This window comes from Pongo pygmaeus, chromosome 6, assembly GCF_028885625.2.
Source record: "Pongo pygmaeus isolate AG05252 chromosome 6, NHGRI_mPonPyg2-v2.0_pri, whole genome shotgun sequence".
In the NCBI taxonomy this organism is placed as follows: Eukaryota; Metazoa; Chordata; class Mammalia; order Primates; family Hominidae; genus Pongo; species Pongo pygmaeus.
Window position 1 is genome coordinate 16299734 of NC_072379.2, and position 17686 is coordinate 16317419.

At 43.8% G+C, this 17686-nt stretch overlaps 1 pseudogene; it reads right to left on the reverse strand.

Moving 5' to 3' along the window:
• Positions 1–10370: 10370 nt before the first annotated feature.
• Positions 10371–16134, reverse strand: LOC129041451 (tigger transposable element-derived protein 1-like; annotated as a pseudogene).
• Positions 16135–17686: the final 1552 nt, after the last annotated feature.

The window sequence follows — 17686 nt, forward strand, 5'->3', positions numbered from 1 at the left end:
GCTAGGCATCCCTATCCCCAGAATTTCAGACTCAGTAGAACTGGGTAGGGGGTCTAAGAATAGTGTGTTTAATAAGTTCCCAAAGAAAGCTCTGGCTAATGTTATCAAAAGAAGGGTAGGGAATAAATTCTGAGTGAGACACAGCAAATGTTCACTGCTTTAATATGGATCCTGACCCTTTGTTTTTTGAGATGGAGTTTTACTCTTGTTGCCCAGGCTGGAGTGCAATGGTGCAATCTTGGTTCACTGCAACCTCTGCCTCCCAGGTTCAAGCGATTCTCCTGTGTCAGCCTCCCCAGTAGCTGGGACTACAGGTGCCCACCACCACACCCAGCTAATTTTTGTATTTTTAGTAGAGATGGGGTTTCGCCACGTTAGCCAGGCTGGTCTCGAACTCCTGACCTCAAGAGATCCAGCTCAGCCTCCCAAAGTGCTGGGATTGCAGGCTTGAGCCACCGTGCCTGGCCGACCCTGACCCATTTTAAGGAAGCACTAAGGCTCCTGCAATTAATGACAAACACTACATCTGCCTGAAGTTCTTCATCTGATACTGGGAAATGCGCATGAGGACAAAAACCTCTTAAAATCTCAATATTAACTAGATAGCTCTGGATATAGGCCAAACCAGGTTAGAAATATCTCACCATCAATATTTTTACTGTGATAAAAAGAAGGAATGTGACCGCAACTACTGCCACAAAACTACCAATTAATGTTTGTAGATTGCTGTCTAAGTATCAGGCTCTGTCATAAGCACCTAAAAAAGCATCCTTACAACAACCCCATGAGAGAGGAACTATTATCGCATTCACATTGCTTTTGAGTAAACTGAGGCACAGAGGAGCTAAGTAACATGCCTAAGATCATGAAACTAGAACCAGAAATCAGAAACCAGACAGACCAACTCCAGGGTACACTGTACTAATTATTGTCCTGTACTGCTTCTCTCGGGGATAAGGAAAAATCTATAATCTGGACAGAAACAGCCAAATATTATCATTTATAATAATTATCACTAATATCCTTTTCTCCTTCCCAACTCTTAAACTTGTGGTATTCGCTAAGGAATGTAGGGGCTTTAATATTTTACAGATACAATATAAAACTGCAGAAACAAAGGCATGAAATGGTCAACCAAAAGCTAAAGGAACACTGAATGCCTGTAAATGCCCTGAATGTCTGCTGCTTCTTTTTTTTTTTTTTTTTTTTTTGACACAGTCTCTCTCTGTCACCCAGGCTGGAGTACAGTGGCGTGATCACAGCTTATTACAACCTCCACCTCCCGGGTTCAAGTGATTCTCCTGCCTCAGCCTCCTGAGTAGCTGGGATTACAGGTGTGCACCACCATGCCCAGCTAATTTTTGTATTTTTAGTAGAGATGAGATTTCACCATGTTGGTCAGGCTGGTCTTGAACTCCTGACCTTAAGTGATCCACCTGCCTCGGCCTCTCAAAGTGCTGGAATTACAGGTGTGAGCCATCACATCCAATGCCTGCTGCTTAGCGGAAGCTTTGGAAAACTTTCAGTCCCTGTCCTACAGATGGATGATGCTAAGAGTGAGTAGAAAGTATCTTCCAGCCCATCTGTGACTTTGGACATCACTTAACCTCCCTTAGCTTCAGTTTCTTTATCTGGAGAAGTGGGAGGAAGAACAGAAGCTACCTCTTTGGATTGAGGTGAGAATTAAACAAGGTATATCTCATGTAAAGCACTCAGCTTAGTGTCTACCCCATAGTAAGCAGTAAAGAAGTATTAACTATAACAAGCTACTATTATCATCAGTTAAAAAAAAATAGACTTTGGGGCAGGTGCGGTGGCTCATGCCTGTAATCTCAGCACTTTGGGAGGCCGAGCTGGGCAGATCACTTGAGATCAGGAGTTTGAGACCAGCCAGCCAACATGGTGAAACCCTGTCTCTACTAAAAATACAAAAGTTAGCCAGGCATGGTGTTGTGTGCCTGTAATCTCAGCTACTTGGGAGGCTGAGGCAGAAGAATTGCTTGAACCTGGGAAGCAGAGGTTGCAGTGAGCTGAGATTGTGCTACTGTACTCCAGCCTGGGTGACACAGCAGGACTCTGTTAAAAAAAAAAAAAAAAGACTCTGTAGGGTTATTATGAGGATTAGAAATAATATATGTCCCACACCTGACAGTACATAAACATAAAAAACTCTAGCCTTTATTAATATCCCCCCCATGGGGATGCATCATGCTACCTTTGAGTGAATCGGTATTCATAAAATGCATTGTGTATCCAGCATTCATTAATTCATTCCTTTGTTACTCAACAATTATCATGTTGTTTGGTTTTGCTTTTTTTTTCCTTTTCTTTCTCTGTCTCTCTCTCTTTTTTTTTTTTGAGACAGGGTCTTGCTCTGTTGCCCAGACTGGAGTGCAGTGGTATGATCACAGATCACTGTAGCCTCCACCTCCTGGGCTCAAGTGATCTTCCCATCTCAGCCTCCCAAAGAGCTGGGACTACAGGCACGCACCACCACACCTAGCTAATTTTTGTTTTTTTTTTTTGTTTTTTTTTTTGCAAAGACGAGGTTTTGCCGTGTAGCCTAGGCTTGTCTCGAACTCCTAAGCTCATACAGCCCTCCCGCCTTGGCCTCTCAAAGTGCTGGGATTACAGGTGTGAGCCACTGTGCCCAGCCACAACTGTCTTTCAAGAAGAGGTCCCATTCCGCATATATGCTAAAGGTGGAGCCGCTGGAATCTATGGATGGATCAAACATGGAGTATGAAAGAAAGAGAGAAGTGAAAGTTGATCATGAAGGCACAGTCCTACTTGCTACTGTGAAGCAAAATGAACAAAGATGGAAACAGAAGGACATGAAGCTGGAGACACAGACAAAGTTTACATCATGAGGAAATCTGTACGCAGGAAATCTCTTCTTCATGCCGAGGGCAATGTGGAGACATTGAAAGGCTGCAAGCAGAGGGATGCTGAGTTGAAGATGAGACAGGGTGCAGTAGAACCAGCAGAAATTCTTACCTAATATAACCAGTAGAAATTCTTACCTAATATAATATAATATAGTTAGGGTGAAATGAGTCCTGAACTAAGACAAGCCCAGCAGGAATGAATAGGGGACAGAGATGTGTGAATGAAAGAAATATTGGTGTGTTGCTATGAATTGTTGATTTCTTGAATGAGAAGGGTGAGGGAATGGAGAAATCTAGTTGGAGCCCCAAGTCTCTGTCTTGAAAGCCATGGCAGAGATGCCCAGTTACCAAGCCTTCCCCATTTTCATCAGAAATACAGCTACCAAGGGACCACCCTTAAAAAAAAAAGGCTTCCCAGAATTCTTTGCAGCTGAAGGTAACCATGTGACACCATTCTAGCCAATAAGATATAAGTGTTGAGTGGTGCTTTCTGGAAAGTTTCTTAAAGAGGGCTCACTCTGCTGGAATACACTATCTCATTTCACCTTTTTTCTTTCTTCCTGACTAGAACATGGCCAGGAAAGTAGATGGACGGTAGGTGAGCTACAAAATTGAGGCTCGCCTGCGCTGCATCAATAGTGCAGAAGACATATTGAAACCACAGAGAGGAGCACATACTAAGGACATCAGAGCAAAAATCCTGGGTTCCTAATGATCCCATGCAGCCGTGGTGCTAACCCTGGACAGCTGAAGCAGCTACTGAAGAAAGAAAAGACCGGGGAAGGAGCTACCACTATAATTTTCCTAACACACAGAGAAAATTAAAAAGAATCATACAAAGGACCATTTTCTTCCCTCTAGTCTGAGGTTGAGCAATATGTATTATTTTCTCTGGGTTTTCACCATTTACTACAGACTACAAACAGAGAACCATAGAATTTAGGGTATACTTTCAAATCACTCTCATCTGCCAGGGGGAAATTAAATGATGCAGAATTGCCTCTAGTCACTAATACAACGGTCCAGGATGAAAATTTTCTCTGTGGCTACAGCCTGGTCCTTATTTCCACCACTTGCCTTCATCCATCCCCAGGCTGCACTAAGCAGTCTTAACGTATGTCCATACCGGCCACTTATAAGTTGCTTAGCCCTTTTACATACATTTCGTCCTAGCTGCCCCTTCAAAGAGCATCTATGGGTATGCTGGTCATGGTGGCTTACATCTGTAATCATTGCACTTTGGTAGGCCAAGGCAGAAGGATAGCTTGAGCCAAGGAGTTCAAGACCAGCCTGGGTGACATGAGACCCATTCTCTAGAAAAAAAAATTAGCCGGAAATGGTGGTGCGTGTCTATAGTCCTGGCTACCTGGGGGGCTGAGGTGTAGGGACATCACTTGGGCCCAGGAGTCTGAGGCTATAGTGAGCTGTAATTATGCCACTGCACTCCAGCCTGAGCAGCAGGATGAGACCCTATCTCAAAATAATGAAATAAAATAAAATGAAGGGAATATCTATGGGTATATTTCTATCATGCAATGTTCTGAAACTCTTGGCTTTAAATGAAATGAGCTGCAATATGTTGCACCCCGTAGAAGCAGGAATGGTTCTCCTCCATGAAGCTCCCTCATGATGTGGCTGTCCTGATCTTATTTAATAAACCACCACCCAGGACTTTACCTCTGCCCTCCTTCCTCCACGCCTAGAAATGTAATATTGTTAACTCATATAGAGAAGGTCCTTCTCTCAGAGGAAAACTCATATTAACCAAACCTGCAGGCTTGATGTATAAAACCAAACAGTGGCTTCTCAATGTACAGTGGGACATTTATTTATAACTGCTATATAAAAATGGTGTTTAAGGAGCATGTAATCAGAGCAAGAAGAATCTTTTAGCCAGACTGAATGTTTGAAAGCCTCAGAATGCAGCAGAATTTGCTTTAACAATGAGACTTGGAATGGGTTGACAACAACTTTCACATCTATCCTATGGTAGCAGTGCCTGTGGCTACGGGACCAGAAACTCTTAAAGATCTTCAGTTAAGGCTGGGCACGGTGGCTCATGCCTGTAATCCCAGCACTTTGGGAGGCTGAGGTGGGCAGATCACTTGAGCTCAGGAGTTCGAGACCAGTCTGGCCAACATCATGAAACCCTGTCTCTACTAAAAATACAAAAATCAGCCAGGCATGATGGTGCATGCCTGTAATCCCAGCTATTTGGGGAGCTGAGGCAGGAGAATCACTTGAACCCAGGAGGCGGAGGTGAGTGAGCCAAGATTGCACCACTGCACTCCAGCCCGGGTGAAAAAGCGAGACTCTGTCTCAAAAACAAACAAACAAACAAAAAACCCCAAAATTAGCCAGGCGCGGTGGTGTGCACCTGTAATCCCAGCTACTCAGGGGCTGAGACAGGAGAATCACTTGAACTCAGGGAGGTGGAGGTTGCAGTGAGCCAAGATCGCACCACTGCACTCCAGCCTAGGCGACAGAGTGAGACTCCATCTCAAAACAAAAATGAAAACAAAAACAAGATCTTTAGTTCAAGCTCCATCTCCCTGCATGATGTTACCTAGATTTCCGTAGAGATTCTCCTGATTGCCAACGTCTTTCTTTGACTATGTGAGTAGCTATACTAAGATGGCTGTCTATTCTTATTGTCTCTTTAAGATGACTTTGCAGTATTTCCACTCTGATCTATTATGTATCTGTATTAAAGTTTAACACTCAGAAGGCATCCTTACTTCCCTCATTTCTAAGTTCTTAAAGAATGACTCACTTTCGGACCCCAAAGACTGACAAAAGCAATGAAAGTGGTTTGATTTCCGCCTGTGGCACAGAATCTCTTCTCATAACTTCAGTGTCTAATGTTATGTTTAGTAACTGGTAAGACTTTAAATTCTGGGCCACAGGGAACTTTTTCAGGAAGGTCATACACAGTCCTCTCTGCTGGGAAAATAAGCCACTGGCTGGGTGCAGCAGCTCACTCCTGTAATCCCAGCTCTTTGGGAGGCTGAGGTTGGAGAATCGTTTGAGTCCAGGAGTTCAAGACCAGCCTGGGCAACACCGTGAAACCCCGTCTCTACAAAAAATAAAAGAATAGCTGGGCAAGGTGTCGCGTGCCTGTAGTCTCAGCTACTTGGGAGGCTGAGGTGGAAGGATTGCTTGAGGCCAGGAGTTTGAGGCTGCAGTGAGTCATGATGGCACCACTGCACTCCAGCCTGGGTGATAGAAGGAGACATTGTCTCAAAAAAAAAAAAGAAAAGAAAAGAGGAAAGAAAGAAGAAAGAAAGAAGGAAAGAAAGAAAGAAAGAGGAAGGAAAGAAGGAAGGAAGGAAGGAAAAAAGAAAAGATGCTGCAACGTTTCTAGAACAAGGCTTTACAGCAGGATCTCTATGGAATTCCAAGGCTGGCTGGGCATAATTGTGCCTCTGTTGGTAGGGGCCACTGAACAGCTTAATTCATATTTGAATCTTATAGGGAAATCATTGGCATTGTAACATAACAATTTTCCTAACCGTTGTCACTTCCTATAGTTCAAGCCCTCTCTCTTCTCCCTAGCAGGCCAGATTAATCATACTGTATTTGGACAGCTGACAGGTAAGCCCACGTATAAAAAGGGTTTTGCTGGCACCAAAGGCAGGTTCTGAACACATTACTGAAGAGATCGTCAATTTCTCTGGCACTGGCATGATGAAAACAACTTGCTATTGACATACAAGTCACCATATGCAAAAATATATAATTCCAAGAGGCAATTTGCATGGGTAGCTGAGTGCTTAAAAACACGGGAGAGGTAAAGAAATCTGTTGGCTCCCTCCTCCTCTGAGCGAGCCTCTGACTTCCCCAAACAAACAATCCCTCCACCACCTGCCTGTCCAGGCCAGAAATGTCAGAAAGGAATTGAAGGGACCAGGACTACTGCCTGTGCCCAGCCTTGCTAACAGTGAGTTCTGCAATACTCTCTGGACTTTCATCTATAAAACGAGATGGGCTGAGCACAGTGGCTAATGCCTGTAATCCCAGCACTTATTTAGTTAGTTATTTTATTTTTGAGACAGAGTCTCACTCTGTCGCCCAGGCTGGAGTGCAATGGTGCGATCTTGGCTCACTGCAACCTCCGCCTCCCGGATTCAAGCGATTCTCCTGCCTCACCCTCCCAAGTAACCAGGATTACAGGCATGTGCCACCACGCCCAGCTAATTTTTGTATTTTTTTTTTAGTAGAGATGGGGTTTCACCGTGTTGGCCAGGCTGATCTTGAACTCCTGACCTCAGGTGATCCACCCACCTCGGCCTCCCAAAATGCTGGGATTACAGGACATGAGCCACTGCACCCGGCCATCCCAGCACTTTTTGAGGCCAAGGCGGGAGGATCACTTGAGCCAAGGTGTTCGAGGCTGCAGCGAGCTGTGATTGTGTCACTGCACTCCAGCCTGGATGGCAGTGCAAAACCCTGTGTCTAAAAATAAATAAAATAAAATAAAATAGAACAAGATGGTTGAACTAGTAGGTTTCTAAAGCTCCTACCAATTCTCATATTCTATTTTATTTGGTGCTTTATTAAAATTACATAGCTCTTCAGGCACATAGGGATCCATTTACTTCATAATAGAAAAAGGTAAGGAAGCAATAGTTCATCTGGCAAATATTTATGAGCCTCTTCCACATATAAGGCACAATGCATTCTAGGGCAGTCACAGTTACATCAGTGTGGACATGCTATTTTCATTCTACGATTTTGTCTTGGTGACAATTTGATGAAGATGGAACAAGAAGTCATTAAAATTACAAGAGTTTTATCTGATTGTTTATTCTTTCTTTCTTCTTTTTTTTTTTGAGACAGAGTTTTGCTCTTGTCACCCAGGCTGGAGTGCAGTGGCGCCATCTCAGCTCACAGCAACCTCTGTCCCCTGGGTTCAAGCAATTCTCGTGCCTCAGCCTCCCAAGTAGCTGGGATTACAGCCATGCACCACGACGCTTGGCTAATTTTGTATTTTTAGTAGAGACGGGGTTTCTTCATTTTGGCCAGGCTGGTTTCAAACTCCTGACCTCAGGTGATCCGCTCGCCTTGGCCTTCCAAAGGGCTGGGATTACAGGCATGAGACACCATGCCCAGCCTGCTTGCTTATTTTTTCTCTGCTCTGTGCCTGCCAGTTCTTCTTAGCAAGTATCTCAACTCTGTCCCATCCCTATGGATCTCACAAGCTTCCCAGAGCTGTCTCCAGACTCAGGAATGGGATGGGGCAGGGAGGGAAAGAGGAGCTGAGTGAGTCAGGAATGGGCAAAACAGAGGAGAGTGTGGTGGTAAGGAGTGGATGGGGTCAGAGCCTGACTTCACTATGGGATCTGAGTTCAAGTGCAGCCTTTGCCATTTACCAACCTTGTATCATTGACCCTGTTTCCTTTATATAAAATAGGGTTAAGAATATACCTTCCTCACAGGCCCACTGAGAGATCAGGAGGAATGAATCTAATACATATCAAGTGCTTAGCACATGTCTAAATCATTTTGCATTGCTATAAGAGAACACCTGACCTTGGGTAATTTATAAAGAAAAGAGGTTTAGGCTGGGCGCGGTGGCTCACTCCTGTGATCCCAGCACTTTGGGAGGCCAAGGTGGGAGGACTGTATGAGGTTAGGAGTTTGAGACCAGCCTGAGCAACATGGCAAATCCCTGTCTCTACAAAAAACACAAAAATTAGTTGGGTGTGGTCATGCACACCTGTAATCCCAGCTACTCATGAGGCTGAGATGGGAGGATGAATTGGGCCTGGGAGGTTGAGGCTGCAGTGAGCCATAATCACACCACTGCCCTCCAGCTTAGGTGACAGAGTGAGACCGTGTCTCAAACAAAAAAGAAAAAGAAAAGAGGTTTATTTGGCTCACAGGTCTGCAGGCTGTCTGTATGAGAAGTATGGCACCAGCATCAGCTTCTAGTGAGGGCTTCAGGAGGCTCTTACTCATGGCAGAAAGGGAAGGGAAACAGATATCACAAAGCGAGAGAGAAAGAAAGAGAGAGGGAAGGGTGCCACGCTCTTTTCAACAACCACCTCTCATGAGAACTAATAGAGCTAGAGCTCAGTCATGACCCAGAGGAGGCCACCAAGCCTTCCTCAAAGGACCCGCCCCATGACCCTAACACCTCCCACCAGGCCACACCTCCAACACTGGAGATCAAATTTCAACAGGAGATTTGGAGGGGCCAAATATCCCAACGGTATCAGCACAGTGCTTAGAACAGAATAAGTGCTCAGTTAAAATAAAGCTATTGTGAGCAAAGACATGGAATCAACCCAAATACCCATCAACGATAAACTGGATAAAGAAAATGTGGTACATGTATACCATGGAATACTATGCAGCCATAAAAAGGAATCAGAGCATGTCCTTTGCAGGGATATGGATGAAACTGGAAGCCATTATCCTCAGCAAACTAACGCAGGAACAGAAAACCAAATACCGCATGTTCTCACTTATAAGAGGGAGCTGAGCAATGACAGCACATGGACACAGGGAGGGGAACAACACAATGGGGCCTGCTGGGGGTGGGGTGGAGAGGGAGAGCATCAGGACAAACAGCTAATGCATGCTGGGCTTAATACCTAGGTGATGGGTTGATAGGTGCAGCAAACCACCATGGTACACATTTACCTGTGTAACAAACCTGCACATCCTGTACATGTACTCCAGAACTAAAAATTAAAATTAAAATAAATAAATAATAATAAAGCTATTTTGATCATCAGAGAAGGGCGAGATTTAGAAATTTGACCATCATCAACAACGTCTCTGTTCAGTTCCTAGGGGATTCAATAAAAGTCATAGGTATCACTATATCTGTGTCAAATCAGCCATGTCAAAGGCTCCTCCTTCTTTACATAAAATATCATCTCTGGTCTCGCAAAGCTGAAGATAGAAAATGTGCATGACTGGCCGGGCGCGGTGGCTCACACCTGTAATCCCAGCACTTTAGGAGGCCGAGGCGGGTGGATCATGAGGTCAGAAGATCGAGACCATCCTGGCCAACATGGTGAAACCCTGCCTCTACTAAAAATACAAGAAGTAGCTGGGCATGGTGGCATATGTCTGTAATCCCAGCTACTTGGGAGGCTGAGGCAGGAGAATCGCTTGAACCTGGAAGGCGGAAGTTGCAGTGAGCCAAGGTCACGCTACTACATTCCAGCCTGGGTGACAGAGTGAGACTCGGTCTCAAAAATAAATAAATATATAAATAAATAAATAAATAAGTAAGTAAATAATCTAGCCTTGAACTCTCTACAGGTATACCTAGGAAATATTGCAGGTTCAGTTCCAGACCACTGCAATAAAAAAACTATTGCTACAAAGTGAGTCACACAATTTTTTTAGTTTCTCAGTACATAAAAATTAGGTTTACACTCCATTGTAGTCTATTAAGTGTGCAATAGCACTATGTCTAAAAAATTTACATACCTTAATTAAAAAGTATTTGATTGCTAAAAAATGCTAACGATCATCTGAGCCTTCTGTGAGTTGTAATCTTGTTGCTGGTGGGGTCTTGCCTGGGTGTTGGTGGCTGCTGACTGATCAGGGTGGTAGTTGCTGACGGTTGGGGTAGCTGTGGCGATTTCTTAAATAAGACAATAGTGAGATTTGCCACATCAGTTAACTCTTCCCTTCACAAAAAAATTTCTCTATACCATGCAGTGCTGTTTCATGGCACTTTACCCACAGTAGAACATTTTTCAAAATTTGGAGTCAATATTCTCAAGCCCTGTTCCTGCTTTACCAACTAAGTTTATAGATTTATGCAGTATTCTAAATCCTCTGCTGTCATTTCCTTTTTTTTTAATTAATTAATTTATTTTTTTTGAGACGGAGTCTCACTCTGTCACCCAGGCCTGAGTGCAGTGGTGCGATCTCAGCTCACTGCACCCTCCTTCCCTGGGTTAAAGCAATTCACTTGCCCCAGCCTCCCGAGTAGCTGGGATTACAGGCACACGCCACCACACCCAGCTAATTTTTGTATTTTTAGCAGAGTCAGGGTTTCACCATGTTGGCCAGGCTGGTCGCGAACTCCTGACCTCAAGTGATCCCCTTGCCTCAGACTCCCAAAGTGCTGGGATAACAGGTGTGAGCCACTGCGCCTGGCTGCTTTGTTGCCATTTCAACAATGTTCACAGCATCTTCACCAGGAGTAAATTCCATCTCAAGAAACCTCTTTCTCTGCTCATCCAAAAGAAGCAACTCCTCATCTGTTCAAGTGTGATCATGAGATTGTAGCAATTCAGTCCCATCTGCAGGCTCCATTTCAATTCTAGTTCTCTTGCTATTTCCACCACATCTGCAGTTCCTTCCTCCACTGAAGCCTTGAAACCCACCAGGTCATCCACGAGGGTTGGAATCCATTTCTTCCACACTCCTGTTCATGCTGATATTTTGACCTACTCCCACGAATCATAAATGTTCTTAATGGCATCTAGATGGTGAATCCTTTCCAGAAGGTTTTCAATTGACTTTGCCCAGATCCACCAGAGGAATCATGATCTATAGCAGCTACAGCCTTATGAAAAGCATTTTTTAAATAATAAGACTTGAAAGTTGATATTACTCTTTGATTCATGGGCAGCAAAATGGGTGTTATGTTAGAAGGCATGAAAAGAACATTCATTTCCTTGTACATCTCCATCGGAGCTCTTAGGTGACCAGGTGCATTGTCAATGAGCAGGAATATTTGAGAAAAACAAACCTTTTTTTCTAAACTGTGGATCCTAACAGTGGGCTTAAAATATTCAACAAACCATCTTGTAAACAGATGTGCCGTCAGCTTTGCTGTTCCATTTATAGAACACAGGCAGAGTAGATTTAGCATAATTTTTAAGGGCCCTAGAATTTTTGGAATGGTAAATGAGCAATGCTTTCAACTTAGTGACAAGCTGCATCAGCCTCTCACAAGACAGTCAACCTGTCCTTTGAAGCTTGGAAGCCAGGCATTGACTTCTGTCTAGCTAGGAAAGTCCTAGATGGTATCTTCTTCTGACATGAGACTGTTTTGTCTACATTGAAAATATATTGCTGAGTGTAGCCACTTTCATCAATGATCTTAGCTAGGTCTGGATAACTTGCTGCTTCAATGTCACACTTTTATGTTATGGAGACAGTTTCTTTCCTTAAGCCTCATGAATCAACCTCTGCTAACTTCCAACTTTTCTTCTGCAGCTTCTTCACATCTCTCAGCCTTCACAGCATTGAAGAGAGTTAGGCCCTTGCTCTGGATTAGGCTTTGGCTTAAGAACATATTGTGACTGCTTAAATCTCCTATTCAGTCCACTAAAACTTCCTCCATGTCAGCAACAAAGCTGTTTCATTTTCTTATCACGTGTGTGTTCACTGGAGTAGCACATTTAATTTCTTTCAAGAACTTTTCCTTCACGTTCACAACTTGGCTGTTCAGCACAAGAGGCCTAGCTTTCAGCCTAAATCAGCTTTCAACATGCCTTCCTCACTAAGCTTCATCATTTCTAGCTTTTGATTTAAAGAGAGAGACATGCGACATGTCTTTTCACTTGAACACTTAGTGGTTGGTATGAATTGGTTATTAATTGGCCTAATTTCACTACCGTTTTGTCTCAGGGGATAGGAAGGCCCATAGAGAGGGAGAGAGGCCGGGAAGCAGTCGGTCAGTGGAGAACTCGGAACACATACAACATTGATCAATTAAATTCACTGTTTTACCTAAGTCACCATTTCACACAGTACGTATTGCCCCCAATTATGATGGTAACACCAAAGATAACATGTCATAGATCATCATAACAGAGATAATAATAATGAAAAAGCTTGAAATATTGCGAGGATTACTGCAATGTGACACAGAGACATGAAATGAGCATATGCTGTTGGAAAATAGTGCTGGTAGACTTGCTTCATGCAGGGTTGTGACAAATTTTCTTTTTATTCTATTTTATTTTAGGTTCTGGGATACATGTGCAGGACGTGCAGGTTTGTTTCATAGGTAAATGTGTACCATGGTGGTTTGCTGCACCTAACAACCCATCACCTAGGTTTTTTTGTTTGCTTTTTGTTTGTTTGTTTTGAGATGGAGTTTCACTCTTGTTGCCCAGGCTGGAGTGCAATGGCACGATCTCGGCTCACCACAACCTCCGCCTCCCGGGTTCAAGGGATTCTCCTGCCTCAGCCTCCCGAGTAACTGGGATTACAGGCATGCACCACCATGCCTGGCTAATTTTGTATTTCTAGTAGAGACTGGGTTTCTCCATGTTGGTCAGGCTGGTCTCGAACTCCTGACCTCAGGTAATCCATCCGCCTTGGCCTTCCAAAGTGTTGGGATTATAGGCGTGACCCACTGTGCACAGCCACCTAGGTATTAAGCCCAGCATGCATTAACTATTTTTCCTAATGTTTTCCCTCCTCCTACTCCACCCCCCAACAGGCCCCAGTGTGTGTTGTTCCCCTCCCTGTGTCCATGTGATCTCATTGTTCAGCTCCCACTTATAAGAGAGAACATGTGGTGTTTGGTTTTCTGTTCCTGCATTAGTTTGCTGAGGATAATGGCTTCCAGCTCCATCCATGTCCCTGCAAACGTAATTTATCACATAAACAGAACCAAAGATAAAACCTCATGATTATCTCAATAGATTCAGAAAAGGCCTTTGATAAAATTCAGCATGCCTTCCTGTTAAAAACTCTCAATAAAGTAGGTATTGATGGAACATACCTAAAAATATTAACAGCCATTTATGACAAACCCACAACCAGTATCATACTAAATGGGCAAAAGCTGGAAGCATTCTCCTTGAAAACCGGCACAAGACAAGGATGCCCTCTCTCACCACTCCTTTTCAACATAGTATTGGAAGTTCTGGCCAGGGCAATCAGGCAAGAGAAAGAAATAAAATGTATTCAAATAGGAAGACAGGAAGTCAAACTGTCTCTGTTTGCAGATGACATGATCCTATATCTAGAAAACCCCATCGTCTCAGCCCAAAAGCATCTTAAGCTGATAAGCAACTTCAGCAAAGTCTCAAGACACAAAATCAATGTGCAAAAATCACAGGCATTCTTATACACCAATTTCAACAGACAAACAGAGAGTCAAATCATGAGTGAACTCCCATTTGCAATTGCTACAAACAGAATAAAATACTTAGGAATACAGCTAACAAGGGAAGTGAAGGACCTATTCATGGAGAATTACAAACCACTGCTCAAGGAAATCAGCGAGTTGACAAACTTTCAATTTGTAAAAAGTGCAATCTCTGCAAAGTGCAATAAAGTGACATGCAATGAAACAAGGTGTGCCTGTGTTCAAACATAATTCCAGCAATCCCTCTTGAGCCCCCTGCTGCAGCCGAACTGATCTGGTCAGAGCACACCATCCTAAAACTCACCTGATGCACAAGACCCTTCCTCTCTCTCTTTTTAGTAGCACAGTTCCTCCTGCCTGGAGGCTCTTGCTTCTCTTCTCTTCTCTTCTCTTCTCTCCTCTCCTCTCCTCTCCTCTCCTCTCCTCTCCTCTCCTCTCCTCTTCTCTTCTCTTTGCTTCTCTTCTCTTCACTTCTCTTTGCTTCTCTTCACTTTGCTTCTCTTCTCTTCTCTTCTCTTCTCTTCTCTTCTCTTCTCTTCTCTTCTCTTCTCTTCTCTCTTCTCTTCTCTTCTTCTTTCAGGAATATGTCCATCTCCAGCTTCCTTCATAGAGCCAGTCCTGACCATTCTGCCCTACAAAACCCCTCCTTTCCCTCAAAAGAGTGTTGTCCACCTGCTGCTCTTGGTTGGCATGAACATGCTTCCCTCTCAATGCTGGATGACATTTCATAAGTTTATGGAAATTCAACATTAATTTATTATTATTATTATTATTATTATTGAGGCTAGCGCGGTGGCTCATGCTTGTAATCCCAGTGCTTTGGGAGCCCTGGAGGGGAGGAGTATTTGAGGCCAGGAATTAGAGACCAGGCTGGGCAACATAGTGAGACCCCCATCTCTACAAAAAGTTTTAAAAAGTAGCTGGGCATGGTGGTGCACTCCTATCGTCCCAGATGGGATTTATGAGGCAAGCAGGTGGGCGGCCAGAAGACCTCTAGGAGGTACCACCCAGAGAGGGAAGGAGATGGAATGTGAGGCAAGCAGTTCCATCCATTTCATAGATTGACCTGAACTTAAACAATCTGGTGCCATCCCCGTGTAAGTGTGGGAGTAGACAGGACAGGTGTCCTGTTTGGGAGGCTAAGGTGGGAGGATCACCAGACCCCAGGAGTTTGAGGCTGCAGTGACCCATGATTGCACCACTGCACTCCAGCCCGGCAACAGAGCAAGATCCTATCTCAAAAAAAAAAAAAATTACTGACATCTCCTAAGGGCAGGATACCCTGCAGAGATGTGAAGGCATAATCGCACCCTTCAAGGCATTCATAATCTGGCGAGAAAGATAGGTTCACAACCCCAAACTCAGAAGATAGCTGAATACAAGAACAGTTCCTTAGTTGTATGAGTAATGTGTGAATGGGTAAAAGATAAGAAATTCTGACACCTACTTCTCCTATCAGGCTGAATACTCCTACTAATGAAGCAGGTAGGGCACTGTACACAAACCCACATGTATTCAGAAAGCCAGTGTAGAATTATTCCTGAGGTTTATCCTATTACTACAGCGATTTCTTTCTGCTTTTCTTTAGAAATTGTCCACTTGGAAGGCCCACGTATGTCTTCCTAAGGGGGTGCAGTACAGGATAGTTCAATTGATAGGAAGAGAGGAGGCTCAAAAAGATGGAACATGGCACCTGGAAATGGGTGGCCAGAAGAGCTTAGGAGGCTCCACCCAGAGAGGGAAGGAGATGGGATGTGAGACAAGCGGTTCCATCCTTTTCATAGGCTGACCTGAGCTTGAACAATCTGGTGTCATCCTCCTGTAAGGGTGGAAGTAGACAGGGCAGGTGTCCAAGGTTTCTAGCAAGCTTGACAGTGAAACTGATGCCAAATGTCAGGGCAGAAAAAGCTGCTATCTGGGGTCAGACAGGCTTGAAAGTCAAGGCAGTAGGGTCTTAAATGGGATGGCTGTGGATGGTCAGGGAGGGTGCACAGAGAGGAGCCCATTCACCTGCAGGCAGAGGCTGCCCTCTTCCTGCCTGGGGAAGTTCCCTGCACTTGTGAAGACATGCTTCTGAAGCCAGAAGACAATCTCAGTTGGGCCTGAGACCCCAGTTAAAATGGTTCCCACCAAATTCCTGACAATGCTGCCCTGTCCTTTCATGGACACCAAGTGACTCCCAACTTTAAAGGGACAAAATATGCCTGGAATACTCAGATGCCTTCAGTCCCTGGCATGCAGTGGTCAGAGCTGGTTAATTCATAGCCATTGTTTAGTACATCATCAGCTGCAGGTCTTCCAGAGTGTCTTCAAAAATCAGTTTCTATCTGAACCTAGCATTCGAGCCCAGTCGTCCCTAGACAATATGGTAAACTGAGAGAAGTTGAAGAAGTTGGTTGCAATGACCCTCAGGATCATTTCCCATCACTGGATGACTCGCCTGTGGATTCAGGATTCCCACCCCCACCTACATACATGGAGATGTCCCTTTTATGTCTCTGCTAACCACTTACCTATAATAAGCTAGAAATAGACACTGTCAACCTTTTCAGGAATGAGGAGAGGCAGTACAGCATTGCGGTTAAGTGAAATAACCATGGCATCAGACCACCTGCCTTGAATCTAGCTTCTGTTACTTATTTGCGGTGTGACTTTGGACAACTTGCCTCACTTCTCTGTGCATGTTTCTATCAATAAAATAATAATGACAATAACAGTAGCCACTCATAAGTTTGTCATAAAGATTACATTAACTCTATGTAAAATTCTTATGTCATTAGGGCTGGAAAAATAATAGCTATTGTTATTTGCTTTTTTAAAAAATGCAGGCAGCACTTTGTTCCAGGAAATGAGTTTTCCAGAGGTAAATGCCACACACTGAAGCAAACAAGTGGTCAATGGTGCGCAGCAGAACCAAAAACGCCAAAGCTCTCCATGTCTATCATGTAGACCTCCAGTCCTCCGCATCCCTGAGTAGAACTGGCATTGCCTGTGGGTTTAACTTTATCAGTTCTGCAATCCAACCTGCCTTCTTCATCTTTATTATTCTCTATGGTGATGTGATATCTTCATTCCTTTCCTCTTATAAATATCATTTCTGTTTTCTGTATTTACTACTCAAATTAATGCATTACACCACAAGCTGTATATTTATCTTCATTCTGAAGGGGTAATAAATCTTTTTTTTCTTTTTTTCATAATTCAGTAATTTGGTTTTCTATACAAAGCAATTCAGGTTTCTATTCCTGAGAGAAAGGAAAAAAAAAAAAAAAAGAAACAAGCAAATAGCACTGTCTCAGTACGGAGAGAATAAAACCAAAACAGAGAGACACAGTTTGATACAGAAGCCCTGAGGGTGAGAGAGAGTGCAATTTCAAAGGGACAAATTATCCTCACAGACATCCGAGGTCTTTCACACCATTTGAATCTCACACAACTATTATTGGCAGGGTCTGGTTAGAGCAAGAAGACAGTTAACAGGTCTGAACAGGGGGCTGTAAACAAGCCAAGAGTCTTATCTTCCAGATGCTCATGGAAGCCAGAAGAAAAAAGGCTGTCTGGAATTTGTATCAAGAGCTGGAGGGCACCCAACAGTGAAGGGGACAACTGCGCACAGGAGAGCAGGAGGGAATCATCACTCTCTTGGCTGCTGGTGAGGTGAATCCTAACTTTTTTCCACTTGCAGTTAGTGGAACTGAATTTCAGTCAGAGCCAA